Raw genomic sequence first — 17,311 nt, forward strand, 5'->3', positions numbered from 1 at the left:
AGTTTGTTCGACTCAGAAAAGGTGCACGGCACCACACCCTAAAACAAAATTACACCCTTTGGGTCATACCTTGCCCCACGATGATAATGGTCATCTGTCTTGCCCGCATTTCCTTTCTTTAACGCTGCGAGCCCGGCAGTCACGAATGGCATGCGCATTATCAGCATGACATAGCATTCTCGACAGGAAAGTAGCGAGTTTAGTGTTTTTGAGAAAGGAAACACAAGCAAGACAGATGACGATTATTGCTGTGTGGCAAGACCGAAAGCTTATACAGTTGCTTAAAAGTGCACGAACGAAAAGGTGCAGGCGGTGCTAGTTATGGTGTGCCGGGCTGCACCCACTCACGCCGCAAGGTTCAAGGGTGCGCTGCACCATGGTGGCATCTTGCCTTGCACCCTTTTCAATCGAGCATGGGGGTGCACCGCTGCACCTCGGGGAATCGAAGGCCTAGGTGCACTGCACCGTGAATAGGTACACAAGGTGCTGGGAAACTCGGCTGAATCGACAAAAACAAAACAAAAATGCGCTTGGTGTAATGTGCGTTTTACGTTGGCACAATGCTGATAGTACTGTGAAAAAAGCTATGGCATTACATTTCACAACGACTTTAGGTATTGCAGAGCTACGGGCAAGGTGTTGCAACCATCGAAATAACGCATCAGATGCCGAGTACTTTGTGGAGTTACTGTATATGCTACCTTAGGTAGCATCGACTTAGCATATACAGTAACTCTAGCACTTTCGTGCGCCAACGGCCGCCTGGCGGAAGCTGTTGTAACCGTAAAAGTGACGCCATGGCCTCCGAGATTAGACCGCACTGTGGCTGTGTGGTGGCGGAGGCCATGCAACGAACGAGATGGAACTATAGATGGAACGCCATCAGAAGGAACGTTTTTAGAATATCAGAGGCTGAGCAGGCTTGACAACCGTGACATGCCGACTTCCGCAAATGCCCTGCTGCCATTGTTGGCACCGTATGACGTCGAGTTGTGGATAGCTCTCACTTAACTCTGGCCGATAACTTGGGTTTGCGTGGGATAGTCAATTTTCACGATTCTTCTTTTATACACTGTATTCTATGACGTGCTCAGAATAGATCCAGAGCAAATGTGGTGGCCCCAAAACGGCATTGCAGGACCCTTTAAGCCTTTCTGAACAAGACGTGACCCTGGCATGGTTTACATTGTGTTCGCATCAGTGTATTTCGTTCCTTTCAATGTTTTTATTGTGCTTTAACGAAACAGTTAACCTTAACCGCCATCCAGTAGGACTGATGTCGACTCCGAAGAAACGATTTGTGATGTAACACATAACGAGAAATTATAGAATGATGCATTATCACCCTACAATCAAATGGCAACCTGCCGAACACAGTTTATAATGTACAAAAGTCCATCAAGAAATGTGCTAGTGTTTTAAAAGGACGAATGAGAAACATTTTAACACGTTAACATAATGTTGGCTTGTTTCCACTTTCATGCAAAGTATATGCGCGGTTAGTTTGACAACGTCATCTTCGATTGTAGCTATAATCGTGTTAATTTATACGCTGCGCTGTACGTTTCCAAATACAGGGTTTATCAATGCGCGTGGCGCCCCCGCAGTATCGGGGTGTGAGCGCGTCGAGAGACGGAGTCGTCCTGAAATCGTCCTTGCGCACGCAGGCCGTAAATTGTGTTTCGAAAGCAGCCCGCTTACGTAACGGGGGACACTTACTAACAGGTGGCGCGACCGCATGGCGTGGGCGGCAGTGGCGGATTCGAGGGAACGAGGCTGATCGAAACGGCGGGATATGCTTATTACGCGACGAGTCACGCACCCCGCGTACGCCGCGCATTCGGGCGAGCCCGCGGACGCATTAAGCGCAGGCGTGTAAAACACGAAGAGCAAAAACAGCGAAGTGACGAGCGGCACAGACGACGAGCAGCATCGCAGAGCGTACGCCGGCGGTAATTCCCCGGATGCCGCGAGGCATACGCGCGCCTCTAACCCCGCTCGTATCCAAGAGGTCCGCGCCGCTCTCGTAAAGCACATGGACCCGCGATCGAAACAGCGGCCTTGACGAGATAAGCGCGGCAGACATTGGAAAGAGAGGGCGGGGGCACCCGCGAGGGCAGGCCACGGCTCGAAAGCGGCGCCAGGGAGCTCATTCCTTCCCTCCGTGCTTTCTTTCTCGGCGAGACGGCAGACGGACGTTCGTCAGAGACGCCGGGAACCGGCGGTGTCGCAAAAGCCAGTACGGCGCGACTGGCCGCACAGTGCCCACTTATCGTAGAGATCTCTCTCTCACTTTCATAAGTTACGTACGCACCAGCTTGAATTCACATGCGCGAACTACCTCGTTGTACTCCAGGCTGAAACGGAGATCGATACACAGTGTTTGCTTGAATGTAACGAGAGTTCCTTCTTACGTTCGTCTATGGCGGCTAGCCGTTACAGCCGTACCCTGGGACCCAGGCTCGGTCCGCAAGCCCCCGTGGAACGGACAGTAATGCCTCTTTGCGGCTTTGCACGGGTGCCCGGGACAAACCGACATAAATGCGAATAACGCATTCGTATTGTTCTCACGGTATCGCACTTCAGAGTGCAGAGTGCTCAACCACGTAGTACGCGAGCTGTGCGGGAAAGCCAATCAGTGGATCTAATTTGGAGAACGCGTGGAAAGGGCGACCTAGGCGCAAAGCGGTCAGGGGCTCCGCAAGTGCGTCTTGAGCGTGGGGGGACGCGGCGGGACGTCATTTTACCTACGCAAACATCCTTCTGTTATTGCGAAACCAGTGCTTAGTTTACTTATTACAGAGTGGTCGGCCCCGGAGGGAAGGGAGCGGTCGCCCCTGCTACGATCCTCTATTGAAGAGAGCTGAATTAATACCAGGCCGCCTCGCTCCTCGTGGCCCCGGATCAATCCGACAGCGCGACACGCCCTCTTGCGCATCCGTGTCGAGGTCTGCGCGCAAACGCAGCTGCGCCCCTGAGCGCGCGCTCTCGGCCGTGCGTCGTGCACTTGTTAGCTCCGGTGAATCGCTGTTGACCGCCATTACGTCACCTCTTCGTCACCTGACGCTGTGTACAGCTGCTGAGCGCAATTAAATTCCACGCCGCGTTTAATACCCCACATTCGACTGCATTCCATTACGGGTAAAGGGGACGCAAGAGCGCCGTGTGCTTCGCGGCTGCGCCTCCCATTGACGAACACCCCGGTGGTCGATTACGGAGCTCTCCACTACGTTTTCCCTCAAAGCCCACATGTATCTAAACGTATCTATAAGCATGTACGTATCTCAAAGCCTAGATTCGTCTATAAACATCGCATCGTCAATCAACCGCTGCCGTGCTGGGTCAGAAGAGGGTGCCAACGAACGTTACTCGATGCGCGAAACGTATCACACAAAGCACCGCAGCAGCGCAATCGCGACTGCATGTAACCTGTTGCGATATAAGGTTCCACCCATAACCACTGCCACAGCTCAAATACTGCACACAACGGGTGCACAACCGCGTCACCAAACAGGACTGTTCGATGCGCTTCCAAGCTGTGCTGCGGTCCGCTCGTCCGACAGACATCGACAGATCAGGAGAGAGCCTCGTGTACGCAGTTCGTAAGAAAACCGGGGACACACATTTTCAGACGTTTCGACAATGCACGCGGTGCGGAAGGTGACGACGACGCCACTTTTTGGCACCCTTATTTTGATACACACGTTCGGCCCACTAGCGCACCCTTGGAAGTTTGCCTTCTCCTCGAGGCACTTTCAACAGCTGTCGCCTCTCAGGACACGACTGGATGACACGTAAGTTCCTGCAACGTTCTTGCAATTCGCGTGTTCCCCGTTCGGTGACCACTAGAAGAACGCAGCAGTCTCCAATTAAAGCAGGAAACGCGGACTCGTGTGCCGCAGCTGAACCGTAAGCACAGCGGGACCACCGCGAGGAGGAAAGGGAAAGCTCCCCCTATCGAAGGATCGCTGCGCGGTCAGGCCGCAAGCACTGGTTCAAGCAACCCGCTGAGCGCCTTTCCGCAGCGGAGCACAAAGCCTACCATAAATCCTAGTGAACACCCGAGGGACAGCAATGCGCAAGCAGAGCGAAGAGGAACGCAGACACGCAGCAAATAGGAAAAAGAAGAAAACAAGTAGTACCCGTCGATCGAAGCTGGGAGCGGAGACACAAAAGGAACAGCCCCCCCCCCCCCCTCCCCCCGTTTGTGTTGTATAGCTAAGGCCCACAATGCCGCGATACCACCGCTTTCAAATTGAATTCGGCGCCACGCAGAATGCGTCTCCTCGCGCATTCCCTGGTCGCGCCGTGGGAGCATCGCCTGGGTCTCCTCCTCGGTAGCTCCCTCCCTCCTGCGCTGCGCGCGCAATCGCGCCTCGCGCCCACCCACGCGCGACGCCGTCTCGGTCCGCCGCGCCACGGCAAGACCAGAACCGAGTGCCGCGCCCCGGGGCGCGTCCTCGTCCCTGCCTTGGCTGGGCGCCGACGGCCGTCTCCCCACCACTGGGCAGCCCTGCTTGTTACGCTCCACGGACGTGCACTGCACCCCGGCGACACGGCCAAACAGCCGAGAGCACGGCAGCGAGCGCCTAGGCACGAAGGGTTTTAACCGCGAGTAAAATCTGCGAACGGTTAGGAAAATGCCACTCGCGGTAAGTCGTCGAACGACGCTATGTAGGTATCCCGCAGGTCTCCATTACTACACTCTCAACCTTGCAGGGCGCTCGTTTCACAAAGGTGTAGAATACTGCGTCGTGCAGCAGCCGTACGGGAGGGTTCGGTTCCAGTACCGGACGCACACGCTATTAATTCGGTCAGCCGTCGACAACAGATACGGCGCACTGTGCCGCAATGGCCGGATCCTGGCGACAACCCCTCCCCGCCCAAAGAAAAGCAAAAATATGCCGGCACTTGTTCTGGCTCAAGACTTATAGGACTCGGGCTTGGGCAGAGAATTCGTGCGCTGACGAAGGCAGAATGTGCAGTCAGCCCATCTGACCGCCCCTCCATTCCAAGTCTGGGATCACCCAACGGGTGGTGTGCCGTGCACGTCGGTGGTACAGCGTTCAGAAGTGCTGGTCGCGAAGAACAAGGAGAGACCGAGCTTATACAAAGGCCTCCTCCTAATAGCCCCGTGGCCGCGTCCAAAGAACCGTGGCAGTAAGCGGCGTCCCGTTGCAGAACACGGGGTCGCGGGTTGTACATCCCCTCACCGAAGCGGCTGATGGGGACGGAATTCGCCAACGCTCGTATACGTAGGTCCCGTTCCGTTTCGTGATGTTGGAACCTAACGCGTAACGGCTATACAGCCAAAGCAACGCCGCGTGTGGCCACACCCCCGAACGAAGGAACGAACTCAAACGGACGGGCTCCTTCCTGGAATAGCGGCCGCTTCGAATTCGATCTGCACGCTGGCGGCAGCTTCGACTGCTTCGAACATGGTCGACAGCTGCGAAATACGGAATAGCGCGAACTTGGACTATGCGAAAGCTTCTCTTCCTTTTCTTTGTTCACGAATTCGATGGGACGCTCGGTCCCATCAAAGGCTCGTTTGCGGAGATTGGGAATGGCGGGTCGAAAGGCATCCGCCATGCAGCAGCCTGCCGTGGCCACGCGCATCCACATTCCTTTCGGCAACGCAGACGCACGCGAGCGAGACGTTGCGGAAACAGATTACCTCCTGCAGTGCACATGGTCACCGCCGATCGCGCGGACGCCGATGCGCCATCTCGCGCATTGGCGCAAGACGGAAACTGTGGTTCGTCTGTATAAGAAGCGTTGCACTCGCCGTTTCGAGAGCACCTCCAATCCACAAACGACACTCGGCATGCAAGAGCCGGCACGTCGCAGACATCGACGCGTAAATCACGTCTGCTCGCCAGATTCGATCGACGTCGCAGATGTCCCGTCGTGTATATTTGTGTTCGCGTCGCGAAGCAGCTTGGAGGCTTCTGACGGCCAGAGCCCGCGCGGCAGCCGCTGTGTGTTCGCCGTCCGTCTATCGATGGCTTCCTCCGGGCCACGGTGCTGCCACTGTTCCCCTCGCTTCCTCATTTTCCTCCAATGTGCGCGGAGCCAAATCTTAGTGCGCCTCTATGACATTTCCAGCGCTCGGGGTTCCGCAGAAAGAAACCCCTCAGAAGAGCACAGCAAATGAGAAGAAAGTACAGAGTCCGACCAGTTTCAATCAGCCCACATTTGTGCATAGATATACTGCTCTTTCTGGTATGGTAGGCTGTTTCTTGCTGTTTCACCGTTTGTTCCAAGGTAGCCCCGCTTTCTGGATGAAGTATATAGTGCGCGTCAAAGTTCAAGCAGGAATGCCCGTTATAGTCTAGGTGGGCAGATCACAGGCCTACTCAAAGGACAGTATGTTGGACGAGTTAGTTTGATTTTAAAAAATCCAGCGGTAAAGGACAAGAAAGCGCCGCTGATGTCCCTTTGGCCGTGCTATCCTCTTTAGCTAGCTGGTTGTTTTGCATACGAATCAAAAGAATAGACCAACAATCTGCTACTTTCGGTCGGTCGGTCGGTACAAATTTTGGCGAAGAAACAGTTTCTTGAACGGCACAAGAGATGACAGACACGCTGAACTTGCATATACGAGAAGGTCCATTGATGATTGGTTGGCCCAACGAGCCTATAATCAGGCGCTACTCGAGGGTTACTGTAGCCAACCAAAATATCGGGAATCTCCTCTCTGGAAGAGGCGTTGCCAATGTCGCCGCCGCCGCTACTGCACCGCGAAGGAGCGTGCTGCAGCTGCTTCGCGCACCGTCATAAACGTCACGTGGAGGGAGGCGCGCGCAAGCTGCCGGAGGACGTCGTCGTCCAAGACAAACACTGGCACGAGGCACTCGCCGCCAGACACCGGTTATACACACACAGCGGCCGCCGTATATGCGCTGCTGTAGTGTTTACCTTTCAGTTGGGAATTGGGAAACACTGCACTACTGGGACGCGACGTTGCGAAAGCACACTCGCGTTTTCAGATTCAGGCGTTGGCGACGCTTGAAGAACAGCAGCCGAGAGACGCAGGCTCACGGAGACGCGAGGACACCAAGGAAAGCCTGTACGTCCGCGCCGTGCCATGTGAACATGAGCCTTTACACAAGGGTTCGGCTGTGTTTGACCGGCACGAAAAGTCCACACCATCCCTGGTGTCCACAGTCGGGCAGACGACAGCTTCTGCCACAGCCGCGAGCTTTTATCGAGGACACGCGGCGGAAGCTCGGCGTGCCCTCGCGAGAAACCACAGCTTTAAGTGGCTCTTTCAGTCGGAAGGAAGGCACCGTGCAGTACTTGTGAGGAGACCCATCGCGAATAGGCGGCACATACTTGGCGTGGCACAAATATTGATTTCACCGAAGGCAATCGTGCGAAGCAGCGCTGCTATGAGACCGAAGCGACATGCGGTGAGGGCGTGCACTTCATTGGATGTCCTCACACTCTCGTGTTCTCGTTCTTTCGCCATGTTCCGGTGCAAGCACGCCTCATCGGCTCAATTAAAAAGCGCTCCCAAACATGTGTGCGGCCGCGACGCAGACGTTCCTGCGCTTCTTTCCCCATCGTGCAACTCCACTGGTCGTTGCATACCTGACCGTTTAGGTCCGCTGCCACGACATACTGCACTCGTGATGATCGCTGCAATTTACGAGCTCGAGATATCCCACAGAATATCCCCAGAATTTCCCTTTCTCGCCGACTACTTGGGCAAGCGCTCAACGTTGAAACTCGGCGCGGCTTGCGTTTCTACGGCGGAGTAGCGAGCATCGCGACGCCATAAGGAACGCGAAAAAATCACGTGTAGAAACACACCAAAGTGTCGGACGGAGGTGACAAAGAAGCCCTCTAATGTGACCGCGAATCCAACGGTTATAACGAAATACTATCATTGTGTGCGAATAAGCGAAAGGGGGGCTTCTTTCGTGTTGGCGAGTCAAAACGTTAGCTCAAGCGAAATTCCTTGTTCCGTTACTGTCACTTATGGATTAAGCGCTTTGCTTTTCAAGCGTGCAACAATTCTGCAATAATGCAAATCTTCAGCCGTTCTGCCAAGCTGTTACTTCACACTCGGCGTGTTATTACGCTAACTTTGCAAGAAGTTGCACTGTTTCGCCACGATTATCCACAAATTTCGTTGCTCGCAGTCGCTACGGCCTTCCATACAGGACGTGCCCTTCAGTCGGCGCGCTACGTGAACTCCTCAGTTACGCAGCCATAAGCGCTCGCTACGACAGACGCGTATACTTCGTACGACGAGAGAGTCGTGTCACTCCACGAAACCCAGCGGCAGTTGCGCTACGGCTCGCTCGAGCCGAGGCCGGCACCGCAGTGCCAACGACCCCCACGGGGCCTCGGACTGCGCACCGAACACGGCGGTGCCGCGCATATGTGCGGACGCAAGCAAGCAGGCACGCCGACGCGACGCGCATCCGCTTCGCCCTCGCGTGCAGACGAGGCGCGGAGACAGGTATGCAAATAAACAAATCGCGCGCGGCATGCGAAACCCGCCGCGGCTCTGGGAACTCGATGACGGACGGGCCGTGCGCGCGGGCTGATGGCCGCCGCCGCGAGCTCCCCGAGTGGCGAGTTATGGGGAAAAGCGTGCAGGCGCGGCGGAATGTGCCGCACACATTCCACGCTGCCGCTGTGCAGGCGCGTCTTCTTTTTGTTGCTCGTTTTCGTTTTCCCTTTTATTTTCGCCCAAGTGTCCTGGGTCGACGAAGGTCGAACGCGATCTCGACGGTTCAACGCTGGAGCGCGTCCCACGGCTGGATGGGCACACTCGTCCACTCGAGACACTGCAGAGTTGTTCTAAAGCTTCGTGTATAGCGGATCGACTCGACCGAGTCCAAACGTTCTGTAACTTTGGGCGCCCTACCCAGGGGGGGTTAAGGAGAAAAAGCGTTTACTGTTCATTCTTTTGCCCTACCCAAAGTGACCGGACGCCATGGGCCAGGCGTATAAAAGAACGCAAAAAAAAAAAAAAAGAATACGACGGAGTTTGGGGTATTTGTGCAAGCAAAGGCACTCGCGGAAGTTATTGTAAGACTCTCCGCACGGTCAAACGTTCGTCCGGTCGAGTATGCATATTCGAGAGGGAGCGGCCAACGACCACGGGTCGTAAGTCCGTGACGGTTCGTAACCTGCATGCGGAGCCTCCTTGTTAGCGACAGAGTGGACACGTACACAGCTGCCGCCAGTCCAAATGTGCAAGATGGGCGTGAGTGAGACGGTGGTCAATTAGGACAAAGAAGCAAACGTGGCACCAGGTACAAGTACGGGCGACCGTGTCCTAGTTGCTCATCTCGAGTTCACCAACTAGCCCTCACCAAGATGATACTGTAGAATAAAACAATTCGAAAAGCACTCTCGAGATCACATCTAATTCTTCCACGGTGACAGCGCTACATTTTCCCGAGGTCAATGGCATGCGTTTCTTTTGTGCGCGAGGCACAAGGACAACGCACTACGCGCTCGAAAACCGGTCAATAAAATGAGACTGCGAATTCCGACCGAGAGCGCAAGCCTTTGTCCACGAGACGCATCTAATTACGTTGCGCGCTTTCTTTTTCTTCTTTTTTTTTTGCGCCCGTCACGGCGGATAAGACGACGGCGCATGCATTCGCTGCAGTTCGTCCATACCGCGCGCGCAAGGAGGCGAGCTACTTTCGCGTTCGGGACTTCCGCGGTGCACTGTGTTCCAGGCCAATTGAAATCGCACAGATTGGCACAAGGGGCCATCAAAACGCACAGAAAGACACGTGCTGCGCCTGGGTTGAGCACGCTCACTTTTCGTCAACGGCAATTTCAAGCCACGGGAAAAAATTCTCACCGCAAAGATGTTGCACATCGTGTACAAAACATTTGACGAGGTATATGGCAACCAAAAAGGTTGCACTGCAATCAACCGATCGACGCCGCACTATAGAGTGTTCGCGAGAAATTCTGACCGCAAGTTCTTCAACACCCCTTAAATGTCCCAAGCATGCGAACCTCGCCGCATCGCCTCGGAACGAGGCTGGCAGTGGAACGCGCGCAGCTTCCTCGCTCAGAAGAACACCACCTCACGCGCTGACCCGCAGGCGGCATTGACTGCACGTACTGCAGAAGACGGGACCCCTCCCTGACGCACTCCCAACAGATCCTCTGGAGACGCCTCCAGACCCGCTCTCTCCCATCCCCTCAGCTGCTATCCCACTACTGTGGCATCTCCCCTACATGCTCCCTATGCGGAGACCCTCACGCCACACTCTCCCACATCCTTTTTGGCTGCCCTGCCGATCCTCCCCCGCAGGGACAGCCCGCCATCTCAAGCTGGGAGGACTGGGAGGTCCTGCTCTCGTCGACGGACCCGACATCGCAGGTTACTGCGGTGGCTCGGGCTGCCGACGTCATGAACAAAAGGAGCATGAACGTTTCGACGTAGTGCGGGACCGTGCGGTGGTCCAGGGACCCAGAGGAGTCCAAACTCACTGGCTATGAATAAAGTTTTTCTGTCTGTCTGTCTGTCTGCAGAAGACGGGCGCAGCGCAGGACAGACTGTCGAACCAACGTAGCAGATGGGGGCGGCGGATGTGTCGCAATGGGGCAACACCTTCCCGAGCAGCTCTCAAGGTCACAGGCACGCACGCGTTGTTGGCGCACCGTTTGCTTTCTCCGGCCTCCCTCTCTCTCTCACAGAGCAGTCAGCGTGACTACTCCAACATCACCGGCAACCGGAACGAGCGGCCACGCTTGCATCTCTGCATCGAACCATATACGCACGATTGCACCCTACACGAAGCGGGCATCTGGACACGCCGCATTTTTCGTTCTTATGCGCGTACATAGACGTGAGAAACGACGAGAACGCCAAAATAAAAGAAAAAAAGAAAATGGCAGATACAAGGCGTGTTTATATTCTTACAGTCTTACACTGAACGCTTGCCGACGGCTTGTTTTCAGTGGCATTTCTCAACAACGATTACATTACTTGGTCCTCATCGTCCAACAAAACGGTGCACGTCTTTCTCTATTTTTTTTTTTTTCTGTCCGATCCAGCCAGACCTTGCGCTATGCGACAGATGTATCCAAATCCCGCCCATCTCTTCAAAGAAGCTCGCATCTTCGAATACGACGATTTCATTCATGTATTATTTTTTTTTTGTCTTGGTTTTCATGCAGACGAATCGTGGAAGCGCATATGCCGAATGTTTAAGTTAATGATGCCGAGTAACATAACCATCATCAGCCCATTTATGCCCGCTGCAGGAAGAAAGCCTCCGCTAGATATTTCCAATTTACCCCTGCCCAATAGCGGCCGCGTCTCCGACTGCCTCACTGAAGACGACGCCTATGCGCGTAAGCACGCATTGTGCTGCTACGTCAGTACACGGCACAGATGCCAGTGGCGGCCTCGCATAGCAATGGCAAGGAGTTCTGGTCGTCGTTTGGCTTATATTGCTCGATATTTTCACCTAGAAGCATAGCGCCAGCGAGCGCTATACTATCATAATCGAACAACTCGCGACATGGTACCACACGATACGAATATATACAGAATTACTATTAGCCGTCCCTATAGAGCACGCCGACCTATTAATATGACATGGCAACACCCAACGGCTTCCTCGTAAACGTGCAACGGCGAAGTTTCTGCAAGGCCATACGCCTTTACTTTAGAACTCGGCAAAGTGTTCGCAGGGTATACCGCCGATGCTCCCACTGCAGAGGTAATGCACTTGTTTTCTCGCTGCGAGAAAGGATGCTATAATAATTAAGACGAACTCTCTCCACACTTGACGAAAAATCCTCTCTCGGGCACTCTGGCCGGAAGGACACACGAGAACCTCGAGCTCACACACCCTACATTAAATACGTATAAAAAGGAGAATTTGTTTTCCTCGGCAACCAGCGCACCAAATTTTACGACGTTTGTTGCATTTAAAAGAAAAGCTGAAAATCTAGTGACTGGCGGTTTCAAATTTTGATTTACGTGGTCAATCTCTTCTTGAGAATTCCAAAAACTCGCAAATTTTCTGAAAACGAAACTATCAAGTTCATAACTCTGTAACTCGGCAATGAAAAATCATATCACAATGACATCGCAAACGCACGCAAAATTGTCGCGCGACTGGCCGCTCGAGGCACTTTGCAGGTATTCGCGGGCTCCTTTCACGCTGGCAAAAACCTATTTGTGTAGCACGTATTGAGCAACAGAAAGCTGCATAGCGAGTTTTTCATGTTGATCTACAATTTTGTCGTTGACACTTTTATTGTAACCATAATATTTGAGAAGTTGATTAATCAAGACTAATTATTTAATTAGGCGGAATGAAAAAGAACATAGAATATCTCCAAGCGACGGAAAACAACATTACCTTTGTTCTGTCCAGCTACGTGGCATTTGCATATCTTTAAACTCTGGCTAAAGTTAGCTAGTACACCCTGTATACATCCTTATAAGTTATCCCTTTAACGTCCGATCAAAATGTCGGTTACATGAACGCTTCCAGATTCTGCTGCCACGGGCAGAGGCCAGCGGCAATCGAACCCGCGGCCTCGCGCTCGGCAGCGGCAGAACGCGCACAGTCACCGACATCCACAGCAGCGAGACTAAATTGCGCAGGGCGTTGTACGCGCCGACCTACACCCGCCTTTAAAGGACAGAACAGAAGGGAGTTTGAAAAACGTAGAAGTTATGCACAGTGAAAGCGCAAAGAGAGTGGAAATATCCCAAAACCGGGCAGAACAAACAAATAAATAAAAGCTCGAGTGCACGTACGCCCAAGTGCTCCCACGTGCCCGAGTCGACGTGGAGCGTGCCCTTTCCCGTCTGGCCTACATTTTTTTTTGCCTCAATCTCCCTAATCGATGGTGGCCGCTCGACACGTTCTAAAATTTTCAGCCCCGCAGGCGCGGCTCCCTTTTTTCGACACTTCTGCGGCAGCCCGAAAAGGGCAAGCCAACGCCTTCGCGTGCCGTAATCGCCCCGTCCCTTCTAGAATGTCGCGACCGCGCGGGCTGAGGGGGTTAAAGTGCACCAGTGAAAGTGTAACAAAACCGCGGGTCGTGTCAGCCCTTAAATTTGGCAACGGCAGCCGAGGGACAAGGGCTATACGAACGCTCGAAAAGCACGTCCGAACCGATATCGCCTACGGGAAGAGCTGTCAGTCAGTCGCGCGTTTAGCCGAAGGGCCCGCCTTCGTTTCACACGTCGGCGAAGTATAGACACGACGAAAAGCGCGAAGGACAACCGAGAAAAAAAAAAAAGAAATAGTTGGCACGCGGCGACAGGGCCACAGAAAAAAAGTGTCCTGGAAGCGCCGGCGCAGCAATTACTTTCGCGCCAGCGAAATGTCGCGCAACGCCGCCTGCGAGACACGCAGCAGCCAACAGTATATGGTCGGGTTGACAGTGCAGCCGTTCGAGGAGCAACAACACCCCGGCCACCGTCTCGCAGCAGGACACGCGATCCGAATCGCGGGCCTGCGTGGTCGTCCCAGCTGGCCGGGGCTCCAAAATAAGCTGCTCGCTGCGGGACGTCGAGGATCGCGGGCGTCCGGGGAAAAAAGATGCGGTCGTCACCGCGCCTGCACTTAATTAAGGTACGCACCGCTGAGATTTTCGAGCACAGCCCGCGAGGACGCGGTGGAGCAGAGGCGCGAGCCCAAATATCGCGCCTCGAGCCAACGTGCGGGCGTCGCCTGGAAAGTCTTCGCTCGATTCCCGAAATTACCCGCCCTGTCGGACTTTGCCGAATGTTCGACTTATTCGCTGTTGTAAGCCACGCTCTGGCTATTCATGGTGGTGACTCTTCTCTTTCGCGCAACGCACTAATGTCTGTCTCCCTATGCAATATAGCGAGCCTGCACATATAGCGCAGTCCAGTCTTCACGTCAAGACTGTCACAAAGCAGACGACGCAAGACAGGGGGTCGCTATGTCGTAACGATTCTACTCCAATGCTATTCCTTCTCGCTCGTCCTCAGTGGGAGTGAGCCCGTCCTGAACGATGGAGGATAATAAGAGAAACAAAATCGAGCTAGAGAAAACCGTACATTACGCCGACCCAAGACGACCGGCTGATAAGGTGGTAAAAGACGAATGTCCTGTCGATTCCAAGTCTGCGTGGCGTATACGCCATTTCGCACGGTTAACAGTCGTGCATCGCTGCACCCGAGGCCCCGCTGCCACGACGACCATACTTCGGCGATGCATGCATCGAGCACTCACTCGGAGGTCAATGAGTGTACGCAGTCACCCTGGCCGGGGCACCGGTCTCTGAGAATAACGGAGGAAATTCTAACGAATTTGAGGTGGAGAAAAGTAAAAGACCCGGGCTGCAGGTGGCACAAAAGCAAGAAAGGCACGGAATGAGAAGTCGTTGCATTTCAGGAAATACATTTTATCGGGCCTCCTGGTTTTGTTGTTGCGAACCACAGGACTTGAATAATAAACGCCGCAGAAAAGTAAAAATAACGAGCTCGGTTAGGTTAGCTACCACCCTGATTCAAAGGGCATGCTCACAACATCAATCTATTCAACAGGTAGAAGAGATAGAAAGGGGAGAGATGTCAGGTTACACAGGCGCACGTAGGAACGGATGCGAGAGACACCGCGCAGAAAATGGAAGTAGAGAACGCTAGGAAAGTTGATACTTGCATGCCGACGAAGAGCATCGCGATACACAAAGGACAATAAGGAATCGTGTATCGACGCGAGCGCATACTTAGGTGGCTAGCCGCGACCTCCGGACGAAACATTAGAACCTTTAGGTATGACGCGTGCTGCCTTACGGTAAGTTTGTACTTCCGGTAAAACGAAGCTGCTACGCGGCACAGGCTTACCGTGTTACCCCTGTCGACCGATACAGAAACGTAGCGCGGCAAAGATAGCAAAGTCGGCGTGCCCGTCATACCTTCGGCAAACACGTGATCAGTCCGCAGTTAGATGCGTCCACGAAAGCACCCGCACTCGCAACGAGCTCCGCGCACAGTTCGACGTCCACGCGTCTGCTGCGACCGGGACCGAAAACTGGCTTCTCCGCACCGCACGCCGCGCAGAAGTCGGCCGGTAGCGCGTCATCACGCGTCCCATTCATCAACCCACGCGCACGCATGTCGAGGTCGAGGGAGACGCGAGTGCGTACAACCTGTGCCGACGCGGCCCGGTGCCCACGCACAAACCCCGGAGAGGCGACAAGCCAGGGCTTCGGGTAGGCGGCGTGTCACGTGGTTTTCCGAGACGAATCGAAATTAAGATAAACACGCGCACAACGCGCCGAGAGAACAAGGAAAGCGAAACGTGAGCCTCTATGCGTGAGCCGCGACCTTGTCTCTCTCTCTCTCTCTCTCTTTTTTTTTCTCCTTTTGTGCTTCTCGTCGCCGAGGAGGAACACCAGGAGCGGGAGCGAAGGCGAGAGGAAATTCCGGCCCGGCTTCGTCTGAATTTCGGAATACGTACACACAAACTCGCCAACGCGACACGCGGCGGCGCTTGTCCATATATGGCGCGCGACCCGAGAGCGCGCGCCCACACCTGCATCGACGTCGTCCAGACGGCGCAGAGTCGGCTGATCCGGCGGCGCGGTACACTGCGACGAGAAAGGGGGCGACTATCGTGCCCGGGCCTAAAACTAGGAAAGCCCCGCCTGTGTGTGCGTGCCAGCCACACACACACATATATATATATATATATATATATATATATATATATATATATATATATATATATATATATATATATACGGCAGCATCGGGGAAAGAAAGGGAAAGAACGAAGACGAACACCGTTCGCGAGCCAAAGTGGTGCCGGGACACTTTGAGCAAGCAGCCGACGGAGAGGGAGAGGGAGACGCATTCTGGTCGCCGCGGAAGGCACTGCGCGGCTGCGACAATCCGGAGACGGAAATAATCGCACCCGCCGGTGTCGTCGCCGGCGCCGACTTCAAGCGGGCCCGCCGCCGCCGCTTCGCACGAGGCAGTCACGACGGCGACCGGCTGATGACCCCGACGAGCGGCCACACTGCGGCCACGCGAGTAAAACAGGGCGCCGGTGCTCGCGCTCGTCAACGGACTGAACCGAATGTCGGGCTTACCTGGTCTTTCACTCGGATTCCGGAAACTTGCCAGACGCACAAAAATACAACAGAAACGAACACTTCCCACGAAGCAGACAAGCACAAGCGCTCGTCCTTTTCTTTATTCGTGTTTTTCTCAGTACTTCCGTGCTAATTTCTCTTAGTGTATGAACAGACGTCGGCCGGAGCTTGCGTCCGCTGCCAAGTACACTTACACGGAAGTCGCTTCCGAAGCACAGAAAAAGAAAGTAAACTTCTGTGCTGCCTTCGCAACCCAGTTCCGGCGCGCAACGCAATGACTGACATTGTTATTTTTCTTTTCATTGCTTTTTTTTTATTCACTTCGTTCGGGATTGAGTCTTGGCCGAATGTTTCGGAACAGATCAGTCAATCGCTGGATGTGCAGCACAAAAGCCCATTAAAAGCAACGCTTTCCTTTCTCCTGCAAAGGCCGAGAGATTGCGGACAGCGCTCTTCACGCTGTCCAGCTTCGGAGCGCCAGCCGTCTTATATACATGGGGCCGAATTCACAAAGCTTTTCGTTCGTAAGTGTTCTCTTCCATTGCCTCTGTATGTCATTCGCTAACAATATGTCCAGCATTAGAATTGGCTCGAATTTTTCCCTCGCGGACGATAGTAGCGTAAGAGCTTTGTCTGAACTCTAGAACCTTTCCAAGAGGGGGGTCTCGTCGCGCTCTGCGAGTTGTGCTGAGATTCCTGGCGGAGACTCGAGTTAATCTCGAAATCACGAACTCGACTTGGAAGTACAAAAAAAATTGGAGGACGCTTAAGCTTCGCCTTCAAGAGTGGAACGCGATAGCGTTATCGCACCCCGTTCGCACCGCCTACTCAAACGCGCTACGCCAGCCAAACGTCGCGATCGGCACAGATAGCCGGGCCCCGACGCGCCATGAAGGCGGACGCGGTCATGGGGCGAGTGGCGCGCCACCTGTCGCGGCAGCGCCGTACATTGCGAGGAGGGGGTCTTCTGTGTGTGCCGCAAGATGGCTCTGCGTGTGCGCAGAGCGCAGAAGAAATTTAGCGGAAACGTACTTCGCTACTCGTGAAACTGCGACTTCTGTAAGTTACATGGTCATAATTACCGATATACACCGCAGTATAACTTTCTACGGCTCGTTTCTAAGGCAACACCGCATTCACTAGAGGCGATTTTGTCCCGTTCTGAAGGAACGAACTCGTGGCTGAGTGGTAGCGTCTCCGTCTCACACTCCGGAGACCCTGGTTC

At 54.1% G+C, this 17,311-nt stretch overlaps 1 protein-coding gene across 4 annotated transcripts in view; it reads right to left on the bottom strand.

Annotated features, from left to right (window-relative positions):
- LOC126530447 (alpha-crystallin B chain) overlaps positions 1-17,311 on the bottom strand; it is a 66,541-nt gene that overhangs the window by 31,634 nt on the left and 17,596 nt on the right. The window contains exon 1 of one of the 4 annotated variants that reach the window (XM_050177728.3): positions 14,905-14,978. The exons of the other annotated variants lie outside the window; for them this stretch is intronic. The gene's annotated coding sequence lies outside the window, so the exon portion shown is untranslated. Of the gene's footprint in view, positions 1-14,904; positions 14,979-17,311 lie in introns of those variants that run through there. 4 annotated transcript variants of the gene reach the window in all.

This window comes from Dermacentor andersoni, chromosome 4, assembly GCF_023375885.2.
Source record: "Dermacentor andersoni chromosome 4, qqDerAnde1_hic_scaffold, whole genome shotgun sequence".
Classification (NCBI taxonomy): Eukaryota; Metazoa; Arthropoda; class Arachnida; order Ixodida; family Ixodidae; genus Dermacentor; species Dermacentor andersoni.